This window comes from Ursus maritimus, unplaced genomic scaffold (genome assembly GCF_017311325.1).
Source record: "Ursus maritimus isolate PB19 unplaced genomic scaffold, ASM1731132v1 scaffold_3, whole genome shotgun sequence".
Classification (NCBI taxonomy): Eukaryota; Metazoa; Chordata; class Mammalia; order Carnivora; family Ursidae; genus Ursus; species Ursus maritimus.
In genome coordinates, this window is record NW_024425563.1 from 86,941,519 (window position 1) to 86,965,080 (window position 23,562).

At 41.3% G+C, this 23,562-nt stretch overlaps 1 protein-coding gene across 3 annotated transcripts in view; it reads left to right on the forward strand.

Moving 5' to 3' along the window:
- The window catches only part of PRKAR2B (protein kinase cAMP-dependent type II regulatory subunit beta), an 89,160-nt gene that overhangs the window by 35,784 nt on the left and 29,814 nt on the right, over positions 1–23,562 (forward strand). The window lies entirely within an intron of this gene.

Genomic DNA, 23,562 nt, shown 5'->3' on the forward strand with positions numbered 1-23,562 from the left:
CAGTCCCAAATGTTTTTCATGAAGTTGTAATTCCCAGAGCTTTTTTCCCTCACTTTTGTCAAAGAATAAATTTCTCTAACAAGGGAAGTAGCTCAAAAGTGTGAATAAGGATCAGTTACTTTGGTTATGAACCTTAGGAGTCTCATTTGTAAAAGTAAATGATGATGGTGGTGTTAAAACGTACACAGGGTCAGCTGTGTGCCTGGCGCTGTTGTTCACCTTTGCTTTCTCTGGGATAATCTATCAGAATCACTACTACTGTTTTTGAAGGGATGTTTTCTTATTGTCTCCATTTTACAGGTGTGGAAACTGAGCCACAGAGAGTTTCATAGGCCCAGGCTCATGTTCTTTCAGTTTTTTAATGTTACTAATTTATTGTTTAAAATGGAATCAATTAGGGGTACCTGGGTGGCTCAGTCGTTTAAGCGTCTGACTCTGGTCTCTCTGCTTGGGTCTTGATCTCAGGGTCATAAATTCTGGCCTGCGTTGGGCTCCATGCTGGGCATGGAGCCTACTTAAAAAAGAAAAATGCAATCAACTAGTTGTTGTTGTTGTTTAAGATTTTATTTATTTGAAAGAGAGAGAGAGGGAGAGAACAAGCAGGGGAGAGACAGAGGGAGAAACAGGCTTCCTGCTGAGCCAGAAGCCTGATGCGGGGGGCTCAATCCCGGGACTCTCGGATCATGACCTGAGCTGAAGGCAGATGCTTAACTGACTGAGTCACTTAGGTGCCCCTGGAATCAACTAGTTTTTAACTGATTTACTAAATGGGAGTTCTAGCTATGTTTCCCTGGTATGATTTTCATCCTGAATCTTGATACTGCATTAAATATTTTATATACTAAATTCCAACAAAGTAGAGAAAAAGCAATTGTTTAGAGTAATTTCTAGTGCTAGCTTTGTTTTTCTACACATACTCTTACAGATGAAACATATACATTATTATTGTTGTTTAATAACAACCTAAGTATTCCTATATTTTAATCAGTTCATCATTCAGATTTTCTGTGCCCAAAATTGCAAAATGGTTTGCATTCTAATGCTTTTAGCAGTCAACCTGAGTGATTCAGATTGTTTTCTCTCCCTCTCTTTCTTTCTTTCTTTCTTTCTTTCTTTCTTTCTTTCTTTCTTTCTTTCTTTCTTTCTTTCTTTCTCAGAAATGGCTTATTAGAAAATTCTCGGGGGCGCCTGGGTGGCACAGCGGTTAAGCGTCTGCCTTTGGCTCAGGGCGTGACCCCGGCGTTATGGGATCGAGCCCCACATCAGGCTCCTCTGCTGTGAGCCTGCTTCTTCCTCTCCCACTCCCCCTGCTTGTGTTCCCTCTCTCGCTGGCTGTCTCTATCTCTGTCAAATAAATAAATAAAATTTAAAAAAAAAAGAAAATTCTCACCCTGGGGTGCCTGGGTGGTTCCGTCAGTTGAGTGTCCGACTCTGGGTTTTGGCTCAGGTCAGGATTGCAGGGTTGTGAGAGTGAGCCCCCAGGTCAGGCTCCACACGAAGCGGGGAGTCTACTTGGGATTCTCTCTCTCTCTCTGCCCTCCCCCCATGCAATCACTCCCTCTCTAAAATAAATAAATTTTTTAAAAAAGAAAGAAAATTCTCACCCTGAACCGGTGGTGGCATGTAATGTGGTACTACCTACCATTTATTAAAACCAACTGCAGGAAATATACTGTTTTCAAAGTGATCCTTGTGCAAAAATGTACAATAAGCAGTTTCTGGTGTGACTTGTGCTCTGCCTCTGCCCCTTGACATCCTGATTCAGATTAATTCTGATCTAAATGTAAGTATTTTCCCCTTCCCTTTTCAAGGGGAAATCTGAAAATACTAAGTTGCCACCCAGATTAATGGATAAGTACCCAGAAATATTGTATGCCGTAATACTGTTTGTTTATATATGGAATTAACTACATTCCTAGAAGTGATTTTAGTCATGTTTGTTATTTTGCTTTGTTTCTCCCTGGAGAGAGGGGGGAAAAAGCCTTTACTATTGGGAAAAATCATTTAGTTTATACTGTAGTGACTGCCATCTATATACTTTTCAGAGGACTGCAGATCTAACAGAAGGTGAATGATGCAGGTTTCCCTAAGGAGGATGTTAGGAATGAATGAGTGATGTGTGATTGGTGTGCAGAATTGTATTATTAAATACTCTGCTTTGCGATTATGGATCCTATAAACAGTAAAAAGATCTAGATATATCTAGTTATTTCTGATCTAGTGTATCTGTGTACGTTGGAAACCAGTGAGACCAGCACTCCAAGCAGTGTGTGACCCGCGATTGGTGAGATGTGGTGATTTGGAAGGGAGAGGATGGGCGAGGACAGAGGGGCTGGGGCAAGAGGTGCTGGTTTTTGCTCATTATCTCCATTTTAACTGGAAATCATTTCCAGCTCTCCTGTAACTATAGCAACAAGAAGTCAGGATCTTCTTTTTGCTTTTTTAACGATAAAGTTATGTTTCCCACTATATATTAAGTTCAACTACTAAAATTTTTCTAAAACAGACTCTTTGTGAATCAGTATCCATGTTTTTTATAGCTGCGATCAGTGTGTACACATACCTTTTATATCATTTAAAGATTTTTTTTTAAAGACTTATTTCTTTTAGAGAGAGAACACTCATGTGTGCACACTCAACACGCACGAGTGGTGGGGGAGGGGCAGAGAGAGAGGGAGAGAAATCCTCAAGCAGACTCCCTGCTGAGCTTGGAGCCCATGGTAGGGGCTCAGTCCCAGGACCCTGAGATCAGGACCTGAGCTGAAATCAAGAGTCAGATGCTCAACTGACTGAGCAACCCAGTGCCCCTCATTTAAAGATTTTTTTAATGATAAATGGGTACATGCTCATGGTAAAAGTCAAATAGTACAAATGAAAACTCAAAGGGCTTGTTTCTCCCACTGTTCCCAATTCCAGCCCTGGAGATCACCACAGTTAACAGCTCCTGGAGTACTTTCCTGGATATTTTTATGCACGTGCATATTTAGTTGGAATTTAAATGATATCCAACTTTCCACATTGTCTTTTTCACCCGACGGTATATCCTGGATTACTTTTCATGTCCTTGCGTCTAGCGATGTCTCATTCTTATTTTAATGACTGAATGGTATTCCATTATATGGATGTATTAAAATTTATGTAACAAGGGTGTTTAAAAATTTCAGGTACCTGTAGTTTTGTGTAATCATGCCAGTAAGTCTGTAAGTGGGATTGCTTAGTCAACAGTATGAGCATGTGAAATTTGTACAGGTATTGTTGAATTGCCCCCTAACATGGCATACTAATTTATACTCTCATCGTATGTTTAACATAGTGTGAAACACTCAGTATTACCGAATTTTTAAATGTTTACCAATTTAATAAGTCAATTATGTCTTTAGTTGGCATTTTTTAGAATTTATGAGTGAGGCTTAGCATTTTTTCATTACTGTTGACCATGGGTATTTTTTTTTTTAGTGAAGTGCCTGTTCAATTTTACCTTTATGATGTGTAAGTGTTTGAGCTCGGAGGTCAGATGGCTTTGTGTTCAGATTTGGTCTTTGGCACTCACTAGTTGTTTAACCTTGAAAGGGTGATTTCATTCCTTTGAACTTAAGTTCATTATCTGTAAAATTGGTGGTAAGTGTACTTAACTCATAGGGTATTGTTAAGTGATTAATGAGCTAATCAGTGTAAAATGCTTAACACATTTCCTAAAAGTATAGTAAGAATATATGTTCGCAAGCAGCATTACTAATACTACTGAGATCTTTTAAAAATTAAGAATGGTATTTGCCAAATGCCTTCATAGCATTCATATAATCATTTGGTTTTTGTCTTTTAACATAATGATATGGTATTGTGTTAATAGATTTTCTAATATTGAGCTATTCTTACATTCCTAGGATGAACTCTGCTTGGTCATAACATTAATGATTAGTCTTGTTCTTGAAATGTCATTAACATACCAACTATTATTTTAGTGCAAATCAAAACACATTTTGTAACAGAATCAAGCTCTGAATTCTAGGTATATTTCAGAGAACATTGTTGAATGTGCTTTTCTGATTTAGGTGAATAATTAGGGATCAGAGCTAGGAGTGATCTATTTAGGAATCATTGGTTGGAGCACCTGCTGATCCCAACAAGAGGTGTTTATCCTGACTTAGATGTACTTTCCAGGTCTTGGCTGACATGTCACCTCCTGGGAGAGGCATTCTCCCCTATGTAACCAGGTGTCACGTGTCTACTCAAGAACCCAGTCACCTGCTAGATTCCCCATCAGGTTGATACCCCACTAGCAGAGTGTCAGCCCCTGAGAGAGTGTGTGCTGAGAAGTGCAGAGTCAGAGGGAAACTTGCTGGGCTCAAACTTTGCACTCCAGATGGGCTAGGGACTTTGGAGCACTTGTTTAACTTCTCTGGGCCTCAGTTTCCTTGTCTATAAAATGGGGATAACAGCGGTGCCTTACACAAACAGTTGATGGGAGGATTACAGGACATATTTCAAATCAGAGAATGTTAAGAAGACAGTAGGCAGCCACACCTTCCTTGGCTGGGAAGGTTTGTGAGAGGGCTAGTTGAAAATAGGGTTACAGACCGAGGAAGAACAGGGTGGGGGGTTTGGAGGGGAGCTTTCGGCAGGGATTTGTACACAGAGGCCTGGAATTTATTCTCCTTCATTGGCCAGTTTGAATGTTTATTGTGCTTCATCCTGATGTTTTTTGATAGCTTAAAACCAAATATATCCATCTACTTTTCAAGGTTTACTTCTCATGGAATTGCTATACAGGTGGCATTTATTTATTTAATCACAGCAATTCTGTGAGGGAGGTCTTAATAGACACATTTTAAAGATGACGAAAATTGCATTTAATAATGCTTAGTAATGTATAGGGGTCACACAGTTAATAAGTGGCAGGGAAAAAACGGCAGAGCTGGGATGTGCTTTGATCTGTCTGAATCATGTGCTCTTTCTCCACACTGTAAATCAGTACTTCTGTCTAATCACAGATAATAATTTATATTCCTGCCTTAACAGATGAATTAATCTCCCTAACCAGCTGGTAGAGGGCAGGGCCCCTATTTAGCGCTTCCATCATCATAAATACCAGGCACAGTTTACAAATGAAGAGTCAGTAAATAAGAGTGGTTTTCTGTGTTTTGTTAAAGCTAGAGGCATTTTGTATATGGTAAAACAAAAGTTTATTTTTAGTTTTTTAAAAGATTTTATTTATTTATTTATTTGAGAGAGAGAGAGAGAGAGATTGTGAGTAGGGAGAGAGGGCAGAGGGAAAAGCAGACTTCCTGCTGAGCAGAGAGCCCAGTGCAGGACTCGATCCCAGGAGCCCGGGGTCACGACCTGAGCTGAAGGCAGACGCTTAACCAACTGAGCCACCCAGGCGCCCAAAACAAAAGTTTAATGGTTCAGAAGTGAGTTTTTTGCAGGGTGCATGTATCACTTTTATAAAAACGCTAAAACGGTTTTAAAAAAAATACCAGCCAGGGGTTCTGAAATCCATGGAGCATAAAACGACGTTGAAGACCCAGGGCCAGCTTTGTTCTGCCACGACAGCAAAATTTGGTGGGAGAGAATGATTTCAGTTTTGCAGAATACCTTCATCATTTATAATCTCTGGGTAATATCCCAGATCAGCGAGGATGGATACTCCTGTCAGAGCCACACACGGGCCCTGACCTAGGTGTCACCTACTTTTGTTAGAATTTCGTTCAGTTTGAACTTGTTATCTTGTAAATACCACTTTCTTATCAACAACTGCCCTGTGGTTTTATTCTTACTTTTGGCAGTTGGTTGCACCTTTGTTATCTTGTTTTCCTTGTCCCGATCTTTTTAAACCAGGGTTCATTTCTGATGTTTCCTTGGTTGTCAGTAACTGAAACACACATTGAAATCAATCAAGTGAAAATGGGAAGTTTATTGAAATAGTGGTGGGGGTGGGGTGCTCCAAAAATCATCAAGCTGCGGGGAGGGCAGGCCTGTAGCCGGGCGTCGGGAGGAACTGGAACCTGGCTTTCCAACACTGAAGAATCTCTCCATCTCTGTCCTCTGACTTTCTCTTGCTGTAGGCTGCTTTCTCCATGTGGTGGAGATAGGACACCACAGCTCCACACTTTACAGTAATGGCCACCAGACAGAGACTGTCCTGGTATTCTCTGTGATTCAAGCCCCCCAAAATCCCAGGAAAGGGTTCTGATTAATTAGCCCACCCATCTCGGATTGATCTGGAAGCTGTCTCATTTGCCCCTCCAGGGTCTGCTAGGACAGAGGGCTCGGAAACCCTGACCTCACCAGGGACAGATTTCAGCTGACCCGTTTTGGATTATCAGAATCATGTCTGCTAGCAGATTATTAGGTTGGATTGGCTGCCCTGAGGAAGCCTTCTATCTTTCTGTGTCCAGGGAAGGTTCTCCATTGGCCCACCGAGCTTCCTCTCCAGCCTCAGGGGACATCTGCAGCGGACTCCCCCCATTTACAAGTCAGAGTTGACGCCTTGAGCTCTCTGTGAGGGAAGCTCAAGTTACTTGTTTCACCACCTGCTTATAAGGCTGCAGGTGACCCATTTGGATATGTCTTTTCTTCTGTTGAGAAACATTACCGTTGTATGAGAGCATAATACTTTACACCTAGCATGGCAGTAAATAACAACCCAGACAAACGTCACTTCTTTTTAAAAGAATGAAACTATTATCTTGCATATCAGTTCATCTAGCTACTAAAGGAAAAAGCCCCAAAGAAGAAACCATACTTTACATTTATACCACCAATTTTTCAAAGAGATAAAGTGGGAGGCTAAAGGTCACTGTAATTTTCTTCTTACAAACTGTTTTTTGATGTTCTTTTCTTCAGAACAGTAGAACAGCCAACCACCTGGTTCCCTCTTATTATGCAAAATTACTGCATTTTAAAATCAGATTGGGTTTTTTCCCCTAGACTTGCAAGGGCTTGTAATTTGTGAGGGCACAGCTTTTTTTGGTACGTAAATGTTTGTTTTTGAAATGTTTACACTCTGGTAACTACAGAAGAGATTGGCTTCATAGCTGGTTGGTTATGCTGTCTCTTCGCTTAAATTAAGAAGCATTTAGCATTCACTATTTGCAAGACCGTGTTCTCTGCACACTCTGAGATTGCTAGAGGTAAAACTTAGCTTTGTGTCCAAGCCCCCTGGAGGAGCTGACCAGGTAGCCATGAACTTGAGCCCATTGATGTGGGGTTGGGAGCCAGACACTTAAGAAAGAATGCTTGAGACCTTTTCCATGCAAACAGGTGCTTTTTTTATACCATGGAAACAGGTTCCCATGGGCAGAAAGAGCTGCCCTTTTGCTGTGTGAAGCTGGGGCTTATATGCTTGGTGCTCAAATCGGAGAGGGGGGACATACAGGGAGTATTAGATCATAAATGTTTCTTTCAATTTCTACTCGTAAAACTACTTTGGCAAGATTTCTCTGGTGCTTACCATTCAGCTCCATGTTAACTATCGGTGAGCTGTACAGGCAGTCATAAAGACCCATAAAGAATGTAGCAACCCGTACGTATTTGATCCTTATCAGAACTGTGCAGACTATAGGTCAGCCTTCCGGGCTAACGGTGAACATTTTTCTGCATCTGCCCTTCATCAGTATGAGCTAGTTGGAGGACAAGCACAGCAGAGTCGGGTCATGGTGAATTCCACTCTGATTTCACTCTACACATTCTGCAGAGAGCATGAGCTCAAAGAAACAGCTAGACATTCCACTGGGAGTTCGTGGCCTCAGCGGGTGAGGGGGAGACGTGAATCTGCCCTCCCACTGGCTTGCTCAGTTCCTGCATGCCTCTTGGAGTATGAGCATTTCTGGGGTATAAAGGTATCAATTTTTCATACAGTAGCTTCTAAATGTAAGCCAGCAATAACTTCTAGTGCTCAGCAGAAGAAAAAGCTGTCAGTTTTAATGCTGGAGGGAAAACCCACTGTTGTGGATTTACTGTGGGACCATATGATCATCTTCAGCAATGGCTGCCTGTGGGATTTTCAGCAATGACATTGACTTTCGGAGATGTTTCCCTCTTATATTTAGAATTTAGCCCCCACATAATGTGTGATTCTGCTGAAAAAAGGACACAAATAGGGTGCATTCCATTTTCCTACGTAGAAGGGAGTATTTAGTCCTAACTTGTATGCTTAGGGAAAGTGACAGGGAAGAGGTGGCATTTGTGTGGAGTTTTGAGGGGAAAGTAGGCTTTTGATAGGTGGGAATGGAAGAAATGAATTTTTAGTTGAGCAAACCATGTGAAAAAAGTAATAGTGAATATTCTAATAAGGTTAGCAATTTATGGGTTTTGATAAGAGTTTGGGCTTTATTCTGTATGTTGTGGGAAGCATTATACATTTTGGGCCCATGAGATACTTCATGCTGAGGAGTGGTCAGGTTGCGATCTGGAAGTTTCAGAATGGGTCCACATTATCCTCCTCACCTCTTTCTTTCTTTCTTTTTTTTTTTTTTTTAAAGATTTTATTTATTTATTTGACAGAGTTAGAGACAGCCAGTGAGAGAGGGAACACAAGCAGGGGGAGTGGGAGAGGAAGAAGCAGGCTCCTAGCGGAGGAGCCTGATGTGGGGCTCGATCCCAGAACGCCGGGATCACTCCCTGAGCCGAAGGCAGACGCTTAACCGCTGTGCCACCCAGGTGCCCCCCTCCTCACCTCTTTCACCTTGATCATTACTCAGGAACAAACTGAGAAGAGGTGGTGTCTTCCTGGGGATAGCCACATGTAATCATCAGACTGCCTTACCAAAGGTGCATGGACTAGGAGGAACTGAGGGAGGGAGGTAGACCATCAGCCCATAGTGCTGTTACCGACATATGCGTTGTATACGTTATAAACCCAGCAGTGCCGTGTCGTAAATATTACTTTATGAAATCTTGTCTTTTAAAGTAAAAAATAAAAAAAAAACAGCAAAAGTACGTTTATACAGTCGTGCATATTTACTCACGTTTGCCTTTTCCAATGCTCTTCATTTCTTCCTGCCAATTTGAGTTAGCATCTGATGTCGTGTCCTTTTAACCCGAAGGACTTCCTTTAGTATTTCTTGTAGGGCACATCTGCTAGCAACACATTTTCTCAGTCTTTGCTTAACTGAGAATGAATTCATGTCATCTTCCTTTTTAAAGGATAGTTTGGATGGGTATAGAATTCTTTGTGAAACAATTTCTTTCCTCGGTTTGAATATGGCACCACTGCCTTCTGAACTTTATTGTTTCTGGTGAGAAATTAACTATTAAATATTTTATTGTTTCCTTGTATATAATTTTTTTGGTAGTTTTGAAGATTTTCTTTGTTTTTGATGTTTAAACAGTTTACTAAAATGTGTCTAGGTGTGGATTTTTGTGTGTGTGTTTGTTCTAGACTAAGTTTCATTGAGATTCTTGGACTGTTAATGTTTTTCATAAAATTTGGGAGTTGGGGGGCCATTATTTCTTCCTCTTTTTTTCTGACCCTTCCTCTTTTATTTTTTGGAACTGCCATTTTTTTGTAGGTTAGCATGCTTGATGTTATCCCATGGGTCTCTGAGGCGCTCTTCATTTTTATTTATTCATTTTTTGGTCTGTTCCACAGATTGAGTAGTTTCTGTTGCTGCCTTCAAGTTCCTTGATTCTTTCTCTTGTCAGATCAAACCTGGTGAGCCGATCTAGTGAATTTTCTGTCTCAGTTAGTTGGCTGTTCGACTCCAGAATTCCATTTGGTTCTTTTTCATAATGTATCCCTCTTTATTGAGGTAAAGGTATTTGTTGAGTCATTGTCATCATAATTTAATTCTTTAAACCTGGTTTCTTTTATTTATTTAAAAAAAATTTTTTTTAAACTTTACTTATTTATTTATTTGACAGAGAGACAGCCAGTGAGAGAGGGAACACAAGCAGGGGGAGTGGGAGAGGAAGAAGCAGGCTCCCAGAGGAGCAGGGAGCCTGATGCGGGGCTCCATCCCAGGACCCTGGGATCACGCCCTGAGCCAAAGGCAGACACTTAACGACTGAGCCACCTAGGCGCCCCTAAACCTGCTTTCTTTTAGTTCTTTGAATAGTAGCTGCTTTGGGGTCTTTGTCTGCTAAGCCCAACAGCTGGGTCCACTCAGAGACAGTATCTATTAGTCAAGAGATACTGATTTTTTCCTGAATATGGATCACACTTTCTTATTTCTTTGCTATTCTTTCCCACTCTTAAAAGTTTGCTAAGAACTGGCATTTTAGATCCTATTTTGTAGAAATTCTGAATTTTGATTTCTTCTGTCTCAGGTTTGTTGCTGTTCTTTGCTCAGTAACTTTCCTACGATAAATGCATGAACTCTGTTGCCACTGAGTATGTGGCTTTTAATGTCCCTACTTTTTTTTTTATTAAAAAAATTAACTCTGGCTTTCCAGGTTTAGCCCCTGTGTGTGCATGGCTTAGTGCTCTGTCAGTGATTGGTCAGAGTTTATACTCAAATGCCTTGAGCTGATGAATCTGTGTTTGAGTTGGAAAGCATATTCAAATTTCAGATAGTTTTAAAGGGTGCCCTGACTTCTAACTACCATTTTGGTCTTCTCTACATGTGCTGCATCTTTAAAACAGCCAGGGATATGTGGATGGCCTGGGTCCTGTCTAGTTTCTCTTATGTGCCCACACAGCCTTCCAGTCAGGCAGGACATTTGAAGAGCTTATGAATTGCCGTTTCATTTTTTGGGTTCAATTTCTGGTTAGTCTGTTGATCTGTTGCTTGCCGCAGCCAGAACCACGACCTAGGCTAGGCAACCTACTAGTCTTCCTGTTTGTCTACCACCAAGACCACCATTACCAACCTTGCTCCCGGACATTGGTTCTTTTGTGCTCTGCCCTCGATCGGGTTAGCCTCCTGCAGCAGCAGAGCTGGTAGAGCTGCTCTGGTGACTGAGCTGGGGATGGAAGAGATCTGGGATAGCAGCTCCAAGCAAGAATGCTATGGACCCCCTGTGAAAGAATGGAAATTATATGTAGCTCTCTGTCCCCGGTTCCTGACACAGAGCTCCTAACGCCCCTTGTAATTTCCTAAGTGTTAAGAGCACTGGGAACATCTTTTGTGCTAATATTTGGTCTTTGATTCTGGCTCCTGACACAGAACTCCTAAATCCTTTGGAATTTCCTGGGTGATAGGAGTGTCTTTTGTTCTAGTGAGGTGACTCTTGGTGGGCTTCTGGGTGGTTTGAAGATGGGGGCTTGTTACCAGAATGACCAAGCCATGATCAGAAGCTTAGGACTTTTGACTCCATCCTCCATCCTCTGGGAAGAGGAGAGGGGCTGGAGATTGAGTCATGAACAATCATGACTATTTGATGAATAAAAATCGCTAAAGTACAGGGTTTGGTGAACACATCTACATGCTGGAAGGGTGGCACACTCTGCCTCAATGGGGACAGAAGCTCGTGTGCTCAGGACCCTTCCAGACCTTGCCGTATGCACCTCACCTGGCTGTTAAACTGTATTCCTTATTATATTCTTTATCATGTAATAAACTGGTAAACATGTTTTCCTGAGTTCTGTGATGAAATCTAAGGAGGGAGTCGTGGCAACCTGCAATCTGTAGGCAAGTCAGACAAGTGGGTCAACTTTATACATACTACTTGCACTTGGCGTCTGCAGTGGGGGTCAGTCTTGCGGGACTGAACCTTTGCCCTGTGCAATCTGATGGTAGATGGTGTCAGAACTGAATTGAATTGTACGACACCCAGCTGGTGTTGGAGAATTAGTCATTGTGGAAATAAACCCGCATTTTTGGTGTCAGATGTGTTTGGCGTGTGGTGGTAGTGTAAGTAAATGAAGAACACGCCTGTGTTTTTCCTGTGTGCTTCCACTCTTGTAACTTGAGGTTCAGTAGTTTTGTATGAATAAATGCCTCTCCGTATGTTGTGTGCCTTTAACCAATCTCCAGAGTCCTGAAATGATTCTGGGTTTTTTGTGGAAGTTTTGTCGTGTTTCATCATTGCTTTTGAGGTGAGGATTTGCATACTCTTCACTCTCCCATGCTGTACTTCTGAGGTGGTTTTTTAAGTATTCAGGGGTTAGAGGAAGTCATATCATTGTAAGACTGAGGTAGACATTAAGCCAGTGTTCTCACTGTATGTGAAAAGATTTATTAGAAAGAAAGCTTTCAGTGATAGAACAGTCGTGTTGATGAGATTATTTTTCATAACTACTTTCGAATAAGTTTTAGTCCGTTGATTCTGCCAGTTGTAGAAGCTTATGTTTTTAGGAGGTATTAAATTATAAAAGTAATTTTGACAGGGGATCAGATGCATTTAAAAGACAGACTGATTATTAGCAGGATAGATTTTCCTAGGTTTTTAAGCCCTTTTTATGTTTGAGATGTGAATGGTTGTTTTATGATCATCTCTTTAAAAAAAATCCTTTATTTCTGATTATAAATACAGTGTTTTATGTGTTGAAAATGAAGAGAACCCAGGAAAGCACAAATAGGGACATAAGAATCATCACAACCATACCACCAAGAAACAACAAACTTCGATGTCTGCCTTGCCAGATTGATGCACACTTTTTATGGGCTCAAACCATGCACCTGTCTTAAAACTTGCTCTAAAAAACAAAAACAAACTAATAAGATTTAGTGATCATTTTCTAAGTCATTAGATATTCCTGTAAAAAATAATTTTTATTTTGTTTTTTAAATGTAATTCTTAAATGGCTGTGTAGTATACCTATAGTATATATGGATATCTATCATAAATCTATTGCTTATTGTTGGAATTCAGATTTCTTCTATTTTCAACCATCATCTCTTCAGATTACTTGCAGGGCACTTGCTGAACTGGGCATGAGCATTTTTTTTCAATACTGAAATATGGTTTTGAAATTTATTTATTTATTTTTAGTTAACATACAGTGTATTAGTCACAGGGGTAGAATTTAGTGATTCATCAGTTTTATATAACACTGTGCCCATTACATCACATGCCCTCCTTAATGCCCATCACCCAGTTACCCCATCTCCCCACCTACCTCCTTTCCAGCAACCCTCACTTTGTTTCCTAGAGTTAAGACCTCCCTCTCTGGTTTTATCTTATTTTATTTTTCCTTGCCTTCCCCTGTGTTGGGCATGAGCATTTTCAAGGCTTTTAACATTTTCAGACTGACTCTTCCTCTTCCATCTTCAACCCCACCCCCAGTTTAGAGTTTCACCAGCGGTATATGACAGAGCTCATTCTAAAATAGGCACCCTCTCTAAAACTGGATTTTATTTTAAAAATGAGTAATTTTGCAAATTGTAGATTTTAAATGTTTAATTGCTATTTTACCTTATTTGTATATTTCCCATCTTATTGCCTTTATATTGTTTTTCTTTTTAATTAAAAATTCATTTAAATTCATTGTCATTTGTCATCTCGCAAATCTTGACATTGTTTTTCAAGTTTCCTTTATTTATTTATTTTTTTAAAAAAGATTTTATTGGGGCGCCTTGGTGGCACAGCGATTAAGCGTCTGCCTTCGGCTCAGGGCGTGATCCCGGCGTTATGGGATCGAGCCCCACATCAGGCTCCTCGCTATGAGCCTGCTTCTTCCTCTCCCACTCTCCCTGCTTGTGTTCCCTCTCTCGCTGGCTGTCTCTGTCAAATAAATAAATAAAATCTTTAAAAAAAAAAAAAGAAAAAAAAGAAAAAAGATTGTATTTATTAATTTCACAGAGAGAGAAAGAACACGAGCAGGAAGAGCGGGAGAGGGAGAAGCAGGCTCCCTGCTGAGCAGGGAGGCTGATGTGGGACTCGATCCCAGGTCCCCGGGATCATGACCAGAGCGAAGGCAGATACTTCACTGCTGAGCCATCCAGGCGCCCTCAAGTTTCCTTTAAAAAAATAGAAATGGAATTTTTCTTTTCTTCAAGAGGAAAGTCCCATTAGGCTATTTATAAGGATTTACTTTTGACTTTAAATAATGAATAAGCTAGACTCAATTGCTTTTACTCGTAAATGTATATCACCTATTTTAAGTCTTTGGGTATTGATATGTATTGTTTTGCTGCAATTTGGTCCTGTTTTTCTAAAATAGCATTGAAATTCTTATTAGACTTCTGGTGATAACATGGAGAGGCTTGATGGAAGGATGTTCCCGTAATGCTCACAATTGGTAGTTTTACTAGTAAACCTGGAAGCTGGGAATTGACCAAACTGTTTTTCCGTAATTCTGGCTATATTTAGTCCCAACTTCATATCCTAGAACCATCTGGTCAAATGGTACTGGTTCTGAAAATTTATTAATAATGAGAAGAATCCCTAGTGTTTCTGTTCCTATCATGTTTTCATAGGTACATGTTAGGCAGCATTAGTCTCAAAAACAGTAAACAGATAAAATTATTCAGAAGCTTTAAGTAGCCCCAGCTCCTCTGCATTTGAAAGGCAAAATTGTGTTTTGATATATGTGGACATATCATTCACTATCAACTAGTATTTATATTCACATTACTTTAATGTGATGCAAGGTCCCGGACCAAAATAAAATACAAGAGTTGGGCATTTGTGCAGACTCTTGGGAAGCCGTTTGTTGACTTTTAATTAAAGCGTGAGAATTCTTTTTTGATATCTCCTTGGCTATTAATTTCTGAAAACTCACAATAGCCATCAAATATAATGCTCAGAAATCCTCATTAGACTGTTCCAGCAAAGCACAAATATAATTTCTATTATAGTGCTGTCCTCTAAAACAAATGGATCTATTTACCGTCTGCTACCCAATAGTTCTGGAGAATATCATTGAGGAATTATACTGATTAATATTAAACACATACACAGGCTTTAAAATATTAATGGTTGTCAGAATATATTTTCCTCAGAATTATTCTTCTGGCCCTTTTTATGGTATATCTTTATCTTACTCTTGGTCATTTGTAAGTTTTTATTCTTTCTCTTAAAATTCACTTGGAATCCATTATTTGGAAAATACCCGTATCTTGGGTCCTTAGATTGCATGCATTCACCATTTCCTTGCTCTTGCACATTGTTAAATGTCCTTACATCCTTAACTAATGAAAGGAGCATTAGTAGCTACAGGGGGACCACTGTTCCCCGTGAGAGGGAGTAGGGGCTCACGTGGTTCTCCTCCATTCTCTAGTCCCACAGGCTATGCATAGGGTATGAACGGTGGTATTATGTAGAATATTCAGAAACATACCATGTTGACATGTTTCTTTTTATAAACCTGTTGAATGCTTTGTCCCTTAATTGTGCCATACTTATAAATGAGTTGATTTTATAATAAAAGAGGTCATGGTTTCAGGGACTGAATACATATGTGTAGAGCATGTTGTGGAAAGACAATGGATTGGGGTGGGATCCACAATTGAATCCACATACTTTATAGCTAAAATTTTAAAATACTTTGGCGCCCAAGTCGAGAATAAAAATTCACCTACCCTATGTATATGGGTTCTGATATGGTTGGGACTTTGTTTTTCCTTTGGAGGCATTTTTTGAAGAAAAATTCATACATTTTTTGGAACAGATAAAAGAATGTTTTGGTTTCCATAGCTTTAATAATAGGGAAATAACAAAAGATGGACAAATTCTCATTTGTTTGAAGCTCTCTATTCGTGGCTCATTTATGTATCTCAGAGACACTGCTCCCCTGGTGTCCAGTGCATGATGGTTTGTGAGGTGTTCATTGTTCTTGGTTTACAGTCACTTAAAGAGGAGTGGTATAAAGATGGGGGGAAATCATTTTTAGAAACAAAAACATAGAAATGAATTGGTAAGTTATGAAGTCTTACTCTAAATATCTCTCTTGGTTTTTTTTTTTAAGATTTATTTATTTTCTATTTGAGAGAGAGAGCGCGTGCTCGTGCACTGGGGAGAGGGGGGCAGAGGGAGAGGAAGAGAGAATCTCAACCAGACTTCCCACTGAGCACAGAGCCTAATGTGGGGCTCGATCTCACAACCTTGAGATCATGACCCTGAGATCATGACCTGAGCTGAAATCAAGAGTCAAAGGCTTAAGCAACTGAGCCACCCAGGTGCCCCTAAATATCTCTCTTGTTAAAGGGCAACAAAAACAATGAGTTTGTAATGAATCAGGGTAGTTGAGTAAAATGTGTGGTTTAGTTAAAAAGCTTTTGTGACAGTAGGCTGTTTTATAGTAGAAGTAACAGGAAAAAATTTATAGCCATTTTTTAGGATTGGTAGTTATATGTTGGGAATGATTCAAGAACCTACCTGAATAAAGGTTTATATTGCTCTTTTTGTAGCTGAAATGTAGGCAGTAATGGTAGATTATAATAACTTTTAATATTTTGATGCAGGAAATCGTAAAATATTAAGTGACATGTTCAGTGACTAAATATTCAATGAATATTTGGAAGGCAGTTTTAAGGAAATTGTAATGATTCTGTTCAGAGTTTATGAGCCTTAGTCTGTAGATTTTAAAGCTAAGAACATTTCCCCCTATTTTTAAGTAAACCATATGGTTGATTTCAATACTCTCCATTCCCCTTCTAAGCCCCTGGTGGAGAGGACGAGAGAGGAATCCTTGAGCTTAGGGCCATCAGGTGGTTGTGTTGGTCATTAGGACTCTTCACAATATTCTGGATTTCTCTCTGAGCACCTGCAGAGATGCACGTCCCTGTTGTGTCGTTGAAGTTAGAAATGGCCATGTCACTTGTCCTGTGAACTGTGATTATATATTCCTTCTTGGCAGAGGGGACAAGAATCACTTGAAGGCAGAAGCTTTAGAGATGCAGGGGAGGAAAAATTCTCCTGCACTCTCTTTGGGTCTCTGGCTTGGCCTAAGAAACTGACATAAGAATAACAAAAAACTTACACACATTTTATTGAATTGTTACCTGTTTTTTATGGTATCCTTCACAAGAAAATGAAGACCCAAACAAGTGACTAGAGCAGGGAGCTTTTATATCTTTTGGGCAACAATAAATCTGTGAAGGATTGATAAGACAAAGGGGTTTGGGCTCCTGGTAGTAAATGGGTAAGTATTGTTTATACAGCCTTCTCGGCCCTAACTTCCTTGTCTGTGGTGATAAAGATGTCCCCCTTCCTCCTGGTACGGGGTCAGTACCTTTCACATGGGAGATTGCTGGGGCAAAGTGCGGGGTGGGGGAGGTCAGAGTGACCCTCCCTCTACTGTTTTGTCAGTGGTCAACATGAGGTGCTGCGTTTTGGGGTGTGTATCTTGAACCCATCAGGGGCCAGTGAGCAGTTTGCTTCTGCCTTGGGGACTGGTGACGTTCCAAACGGTGGTGGCTCTGTTGGCCTGTAGCCTTTGCAAAGACGACGTGGAGCAAGATACCCACTGTCCCGTGATGGACATACCCGTGAGCAAGAAGCACACTTCTGTTTGAAGACCCTCAGATTTGGGGATGCTTGTTACTGTAGTATAAGCCGGCCACCCAGACAGATGCAGTTTCCCTAGGTCTTAAGATCAAAGGGAATCATACTTTTCTCACCACTACAATGACTATTCCTTTTCTCAACCATTTTTGTTACCCTGTTTACTGTGTGCCGGTCACAGTTCCAAGCGCTAGCAATAACGCACCAGACAAAAGTCTCCTCTTTTCTCAGACTTGTTCCCATTGCTCCTTAGCGGCCTGCGGTTTTCTGTCTCTGCGAAGCCTTCTCTGTCCCCTTAGCAGCTGCTCACTGCTTTCTCCTCCGTGCTTCTCCAGCATTCTTTCACTCTGCATCATGTCCCAAACTCCACAAACTTTTTTTTTTAATGGTAAATAAGAATTCCGACGGGTCCTTTTGCTTGAATGTGATTTGGGATCAAAATGTGAACTTCTCTATTGTGGTCGGGTCCAAATGCTTTTGCACTGTGAATTGGAAGTTAGGACCATCACCCATGTGTCAGAGCAGACGTACAGCACACTTCCTGGACAGACGTGTGGATGAGGTGGGGGAGGGGACAGCCTCTGGACTGTCACTATGTCGTCTCTTCCCTTTACTTCGCTGGAACTACTGTATCTTATCCCAGCACTTCTCAGTCTTTTTGTTATTGGCTTTCCCCCAAGTCTTTTTAGGTGGTTTCCCCTCATCCTTCTCACCCCCACAATGAGATTTTAATGCCGCATATATACTGTGTATCTTTCTATACTGTGTATATATGTGCTTTATCAAAAAAAAAAAAAAAGACTAAGTTTTTTTGCCTCCTCCCCCAACTAATCTTGCTTGAGAAGGCATGCTTTAAACTAGTATTTGTAAAGGTAAATTTTTTTTCCCTTTGTAGGAGGGCATTTCCACTTCAATAAGCTAAGTTTAACCATATTGAAGCAGAGCTCTGTTGTCTAATACACCTGTGCTTTTATCATAGCTTTCTTTTAAAGCTAATTATCATTTAAATAAGTATGCTAAAATCTTAGTGTATTGAGAAATTGGAAAAGTAAATTTTATATATTTTCCAGAAGTCAGTTTTTCTTCCCCCCTAGGTTAAAAGCCTGTAAACCACACAGTTTTTCTGTACAGGCCACATTTGCTTTTTGCTCCTTCAACAAATATTTATTGAAGGCGTACTGTGCACAAGGCTCTGTGCCAGGTGCTGAGGCCCAGTGGAGTGGCTCATGGAGTTGAAGCTGGTTCCTTTAGGCTTTGTTAGGCAGAGAGCTAGCACGGGTTATGTAAACTGGTCCACTGCAGAGCTGTTTGAGCTCATTTTTATACATTATCAGCCAAGTACAGTGCCCCTGGGAGTTGCTGTAACCCCTGTGTGGTATAATAACAAGGGTACTTGGCCTTTGTCCTGGGTCCCTGGAGCCCCTGAAACCCTTAGAATCTCCTGAGTGAGAATTTCTTTGGTGCCCAGTGACTCTTGGCTGAGGGGCTTCTAGATAGTTTCAGAATGGGGGCTGCTTGCCAGAAAGACCAAACTTTGATTAGAAGCTTGGAACTTTTCAACCCTATCTGCCCCCCTACCCCTGCTGGTCCCAACCCCAGGAAGGGGAAGGAGGCTGGAGATTGGGCTAATCACCACTGGACAATGATTTAATCAGTTGTGCCTCTGTAATGAAACTCTAGATGGCAGGATTAAGAGAGCTTCCAGACTGCTGATCACATGGGGGTACTGGGAGGGTGGCACACCGAGAGAGGACTTGGAGGCTCTGTGCCCCTCCCCCTTGCCTTGCCCTGTGCATCTCTTCCATTGGCTCTTCTTGAGTCGTTTCCTTTATAGTAAACCTGTAAGATTAAGGAAGGTACTTTCCTGAGTTCTGTGAGTCATTCTAGTGAATTATGGAACCAGGGAAGAGGTCATGAGAACCCTCAATTTATAGCTGGTTGTTCAGACGTGTGGGTGGCCTGGGAATCGAGATTAGCATCTGAAGTGGAGGCAGTCTTGCCAGACTGAGCCCTTTGACTTGTGGGATCTGACACTAACTTCAGGTAGATAGTGTCAGTTACATCGAACTGTGAGACAGCCCGTTTGGTGTCAGAGGGTCGGAGGAGTGCTGTTGGAAAAAAACAACATGTATTTGGTGTCATGATGGGAAAAAAATCCCTTACCCTTTGTCGGTCACTGCAGTTGACCCTCGAGCTACACTGTTTGAACTGCATGGGTCCACTTACAGGTGGATTTTTTTTCCCAGTAGGCACAGTACCGTACTGTACTATAAACGTATTTTCTCTTCCTTAAGATTTTCTTAATAACATTTTTTTCTCTAGCCTTTATTACAGGAATACAATATATAACACACATAGCATACAAAATATGTATTAATCAACTGTTTATCAGTAAGGCTTCCGATCAACAGTAGGCTCTTCGTAGTTGTTTTCAGAGGGTCAAAAGTTATATGCGGATTTTCAACTGCATAGGGGGTTGGCACCCCGGCTCCTACACTGTACAAGGGTACAGGGGTCAGTTGTGTGCAGCTCCGTGTGTGTGTATGTGTGTGTGTGCACGCGCGCACGTGTGTATTGTACGAAAAGATCGAGGGCCAAGCCCCAGAAGATGCAGAGTCAATACAGTTCTCACTTCCCTCTTCTGTCCTGCCAGCTGTGACAGGTGTCTGGCCGCACAGTGCATGCATATCGCAGTACGGTGTGGGAATCGACTTAAATTTTTGGACCATTCTAGATGACTGATGTATTGTCAAATAGATATATGCAAACATAACAGGGAAACCTCAATACAGGGTTCGCTCAGAGAATGAGGCTCTGCCCTTCACTACTGTGTAATTGCCAAACCAAGAAGGAGTGTATAGTTTCCGGCTCAATTTCATATTACCCAGGAGGGATAGGGTCAATACATTTTAGGAAGAATACAAAGCAGCTCATATTCTCTAGAGGCTTTGGTTTGAGGGTCCTTCCGGGCATAGAACCTCTCATCTATTCGCTCCTCGGACAGACAGTTACCGAGCTTCCAGGCTCTGGGCCAGGCTCCTCCGTGAACAAGACAAAAGATTCTCATTTTGCTCCGTTCCTGTTTCTTGGACAAATGGTGTTAGACAACTTTTTATTAATTCAGCTTGTGATTGAGAGTCTGTCATGCAGGTAGCGTATCAGGAGCGATTTAAACAAGATATCATCTCTGTCCTCAAGGACCTTGCAGGCCTGTTTGTTCCTTAACCAGTCATTCATTCGGAAAGTGTGCGTCGAGCCAGGGCAGCGCTAGGGAAAGAGAGAGAGGACCAGGAGCGCATGTCCCCGAAGGACCGTGAGTGGCAGCCTGCAGGGTGAACACAGGGTCACCACTCCGGTAGAACACGGTGTGGTAAGAGACAAGAATGAGCTCTGCCCACGGTACTGGGACGGGGCAAGGGGAGCCCAGAAGTGGGTTTTCCTAGGAGGTGGGGCTCTTGTCTGAAAAGAAGGGATGGCTTGGAAAGGAGGATGTGGTGGGAGTTCCAACCCGAGGCAGTGGTGTAAGTGAAGATAGCAGTGTCCACGCCTGCACAGGCCGTGTTTTGCTGTGGCTGTCGGAGGTGGTGGGAGATGGGCTGGAAAGTAGTGAAACATTGCATCCACATGCCACGAACTAAGTCCTGGTAATATTGGCACAGCAAAGAGTTCAATGAGATGGGCAACCAAGAAACAAGTAAGTGATAAAGTAGACACCACAAATCAGAAGGGTCTTAAGTAACAAATAATACTGGGACAATTGGTAAGTTATTTAGAAAAGCAATGGAGTCTTACTCCTTATGATTTTTAGTCAGAGTATAGGAGCTCGGAACTTAGAAACCAGGGCATGAAGGTCTCCCTCTGTGAATTAAAATTTAAGGTCAACACTAAAGTGTCTCACCTACTCTACCACCTCATTGAATATATTGATCCCGTTAGCAGGGCTGACGGCCTGGGCCCCCTCTTCACAAGGGCCCCAAGTTGGGTCTAATGTTCTCTCCGTGCGCTCTTGAAATTCTGAATTTTTGAGAATGGGGCTGTGTTTTCATGTTGCACTGAGCCCTGCTAGTAATGTAGCAGTCCAGCCTGTGAGGTTGGTCATCTACGGAAGAAAGTCGCAGAGCCAAGCTTTAAAGAAGTCGATGTCCTCATGCTTTCTGGAAAGTTGCAGCCAACACGATGGAAGTGTCTGGGCCCCATGAGCAGGACCATCTGTACGGTGTGTGTGGAAGACTCAAGCTATCCCAGACTGATGCCACCTAACATTCATTATATTAGACAAACTCTCTTCCTCCTAGTTCTTTCTCAGCAAACAACCCTTTGATTGTGATTTGGCTGCTCCCATGGTCTTCCTGCAGGGAGAGAGCTGGTCATGCTGACTCCATCCTTGACTCAGGGAGTTAGTTACTAAATTGGCATTCTGGTGATATTCATCAGTGAGGTTCTTTAGTGGGAGGCTGCCCCTGAGAGACAGGTCCCCTTCTGTTTGGTTTCTGAGACAGAAGGCTGAAGTCCAGGCTTGATGCTGGTGAATTCACCAGAGTCAAGTGCAGAACAGTAGTTAAGAGCAAGGGCTTTGGGGTCAGCCAAAGCTGGGATCAGGTATTGGTCCTGTTGTCCTAGAATGTGTGATCTGGGCCAACATACATAACCTCTCTCTGCCCTAGTCTTTCATCTGTCAGGTAGTGATAGGAAACTTAACCTGTCTTAGGGTTGCTGTAAGACTGAATGAGAAAATACACACTAGGTCAGGGTTTCTCACCCTCAGCACTGTCGACATTTTGAGCGAGGCAGTTGTAGTTTGGGGGGAAGGGGAGCTGCCCTGGGCATCGTAGGGTGTCTATCAGTGTCTTTGGCCTCCGTCAGTAACCAGTGGCTTCCCCGTCAGTCCCCACAGTTGTGACAGTCAAAATGTCCCCAGACATTGCCAGTTGTCCTCTGGGGGGCCAAAATTGGCCCTGGTTAAGAATCCCTCACTCACTAGCCAATGTGTCTATAGAGCAATGCCTGGAGGAAAGAAAGCTAAGGTCAGGTTTTATAATAATAATGGCAGTAGCAGTACTAATGATGATAGGACTCTTCATGCCACCCTGGGGCCTCTGCAAAGATATTTGTCAGCTTGTCGCCTCTGTTCTTTAAATTTCTACATCTCTGGCAGAGTAAAATCCGTATGAATTAAAGGGTAAATGTAAAAAAAAAAATCTACTTTTAAAAAACCGAAAGAGAAGTAATCTTTAGATTTGCAAATGAAGAAGGAGTTTCCTAGCTCTAAACCAGTGGTGTTTTTGTGATGTTTATTTACTATTGAGTTTAAATCGTTTTGGAGGATTTTTCTTCCTTGAGCTCATTGCATTAAAAATAAACATGCATAACCTGTGACAAATTTGTAATTATAGTGAAAAGGCAAACTGGATAAAATGATTATGAGAAATCTAACAAAGTGGTGTTAAGAAACTGGTGTAAACCAAAAAGAAAATCAAATGCATAGAGATTCCTCATAAAGGCAGAAATATAGTCAGCTTATAAACATCTTAATATAGTTCAAATTCAAAATAATTTTTTAAAATTTCAGTAATTTTTTCATGTAAATTGGCAAAGATTTAAGCAGTAACATCCATTTCTGTTGTACAGTTTAGAGGAATCTTCTTAGACATTCTTTGTAGCACAGTGGCTGGGTATATTCCGTCTAGAAGGAAGCTTGGTAAGAAGTGCGCCTTAAAAATTGTCGTACCGGTTAGCCCCCAAAAATAACATTTGGGAATAATTCCTATAGCACAATCTGAAATGTAGACACATATTTATGCATGAAGATTTTTATTGCAAGCTTATTTTAATAGAAGCCAGCGAAGTGTCTAGCATTAGGGGAGGAAACAATCAGCAGTCCTTCAAACAGTTTTTGCAAAATGTTTCTAATGGCATGTGAAATTCTTACAGGGTTAAATGAAAAAAGCAAGTTTTAACATTGCATATGCAGCATGAACTCCACTCAGAATAAAGACTAGAAAGGACTATGAACACGTTAATCATATTTGCTCTTGGAAGATTGGGTTATGGATAATTTATGAAAGGTACTTCTAACTGATTAAATTGATCATTTCATAGCAGACTTAGGCTTTGGGGGGGGGTCTGTTCTTTAAGTAATTTTTAGATCTCATGCATTTCTGTAGCTTAGAAACAAAGGTGGAAGAGGTGAAGCTGTGTTTCTCTGAATAACAGAAAGCAATTGTCATTGTC